This window comes from Microtus ochrogaster, chromosome 1 (assembly GCF_000317375.1).
Source record: "Microtus ochrogaster isolate Prairie Vole_2 chromosome 1, MicOch1.0, whole genome shotgun sequence".
NCBI classification, from domain to species: Eukaryota; Metazoa; Chordata; class Mammalia; order Rodentia; family Cricetidae; genus Microtus; species Microtus ochrogaster.
Window position 1 is genome coordinate 85407544 of NC_022009.1, and position 2933 is coordinate 85410476.

The window sequence follows — 2933 nt, forward strand, 5'->3', positions numbered from 1 at the left end:
TCTGGTGGCTGTTCCTTCCTGCTGGTCAGGAAGTTCGCCTCATAGACCTAAACAGAAGACTCTCAACAGAGGAATCTAAAATGGCTGAAAGGCACTTAAGGAAATGTTCAACATCCTTAGTCATCAGAGAAATGCAAATCAACATAACAGAGATTCCATCTTACACCTGTAAGAATGGCCAAAATCAAAAACACTGATGACAATTTATGCTGGAAAGGTGGGGAAAAGGAAACACTTCTACCTTGCTGCTGGGAATGCAAGCTGGTACAACCCCTTTAGATGTCAGTGTGGTGATTTCTCAGAAAATTAGGAGACAACCTTCTTCAAGACCCAGTAATACCACCTTTGGGTATATATCCAAAGGATGTTCAATCGTGCTGCAAGGACATGTGCTGAACTATGTTCCTAGCAGCTTTGTTTGTCATAGCCAGAACCTGAAAACAACCTAAATGCCCCTCGATCAAAGAATGGATAAGAAAAATGTGGTACATTTGCACATTGGAGTACTATACAGCAGAAAAAATAATGACACCTTGAATTTTGCAGGAAAATGGATAGAGCTAGAAAACATTATTTTCAGTGAGGTAACCCAGACACAGAAAGACAATTATCACATGTACTCATGTAGGTGGTTTTTAAACATAAAGCAAAGAAAGCCAGCTTACAAACCATAATACCAGAGAACTTAGACAACAATGTGGACACTAAGAGAGACTTACATAGATCTAATCTACATGGGAAGTAGGAAGTAGAAAAGACAAGATCTCCTGGGTAAATTGGGAGCATGGAGACCTTGGGGGAGGGTTGAAGGGGGAAGGGGAGAGACAGGGAGGGGAGCAGAGAAAAATGTAGAACTCAATAAATATTAATAAAAAATGGAATAACCCCAAGTATCTTATCGAATCACCATGGCTTATAATTAGAATTTAACAGCAACACTAATTTCAGAAAATGCGCAAATAGATGGAAATTAAACAATGCTTACCTGAATTTTCAATGGTTCAAGGAAAATATAAAGAAAGAAAATTAAAGACTTTCTAAAATTCAATGAAGATGACTACACAACTTACCCAAAATATGGGACACATTTAAACAGTGTGAAGAGGTAAGTTCACAGCACTAAATGCCTACATAAAGAAGCTGGGAAAATCCCAGACTAGTAAGTTAACAAAATACCTGAACACTCTAGAACAAAGGGGAGCAAACTCACTCAGGAGGACTAGATGGCAGAAAATAATCAAATTGAGAACTAAAATCAACAAAATACAAATAATTCAAAGAATCAATAAAAGAGTTGTTTCTTTGAGAAAATCAACAAATTATACAAAGCTTTATCCAAACTAACCAAAAGGCAGAAATGAAAAATGAGACATAACAACAGACACAAAGAAAATACAGAGAATCAGAGGTCATACTTCAAAAACCTCTACTCCACAAAATTAGAAAAATTAAAAGACATGGACAAATTTCTGGATAAATATCAGTTGCCAAAATTGAATCAAGACCAGACAAACAAATAGACCTAAAATTGCTAAAGAAATAGAAACAGTCATCAAGTCTCCCAACCAAAAAAAAGAGCCCAGATCCACTTGGTTTCAGCACAGTATTCTACAAGATTTTCAAAGAAGAACTAATAGCAATACACCTCAAATTGTTCCACAAAATAGAAACAGAAGGAATATTGCCAAAATCGTTTTACAAAGCTACAATTACCCTGATATCCAGACTACACAAAGACATTACTAAGAAAGAGAATTACAAACCTATCTCACTCATGAACATTGATGCAAAAATACTCAATAAAATATTGGCAAACCAAATCCAAGAACCCATCAGAAAAATCATCCACTGTGATCAAGTTGGCTTCATACCAGAGATGGAGTGATGGTTCAGCATACAAAAATCTATCGATATACTCTACCATATAAACAAACTGTAAAAAAAAAAACCCAAACATATGATTATCTTATTAGATGCTGAAAAAGCCTTCGAAAAAATACAACATCCCTTCATGATAAAGGTCTTGGACAGAGCAGGGTTACAAGGAACATATCTGAACATAATAAAGGCAACATGCGTCAAGCTAACATCGAACTAAATTGAGAGAAACTCAAAGTGATCCCACTGAAGTCAGAAACAAGACATGGTTGTCCAGCTTCTCCATATCTATTCAATATTGTACTTGAGGTCCCTCGCTAGAGCAATAAGACACCAAAAGAGATCAAGGGAATATGAATCAGAAAAGAACTCAGACTCTCACTATTTGCTGAAGATATGATAATCTTATCATAATTGACCCCAAAATTTCTCCCAAGGAACTTCTACAACTCATAAACACCTTTAGTAATATGGCAGGATACAAGATTAGCTTGAAAAAAAAGTAGGCCTCCTTTACACAGATAATAAATGGGCTGAAAAAGAAACCAGAGAAACTTTACCCTTCACATCAGCCACAAACAACATAAGATATCTTGGAGTAACTCTAGTCAAACAAGTGTATGATAAGAACTTTAAATCTTTGCAGAAAGAAATTGTAGAAGACACCAGAAATTGGAAAGATCTCCCATACTATGTTAAAATTAACATAGTAAAAATGGCAATCTTTCCAAAAGCAATCTATATATTCAATCCAGTGCCCATCAAAATCTCAGCAAAATTCTTCACATACCTGTAAAGAACAATGCACAATATCACATAGAAAAGCAAAAAAACAAAACAAAACAAAACAAAAAACAACACCAGGATAGCCAAAACAATCTCCTATACAATAAAGGGACTTTTGGAGGCATCATAATCCCTGACTTCAAACTCTACTACAGAGCTACAGTACTGAAAACAACCTGGTATTGGCATAAAAACAGACGTTAAGACCAATGAAACCTGGTCTCCTAGGTGAACATCCAAACTGGCTAGGCCCCCACAAAGCCAGAACA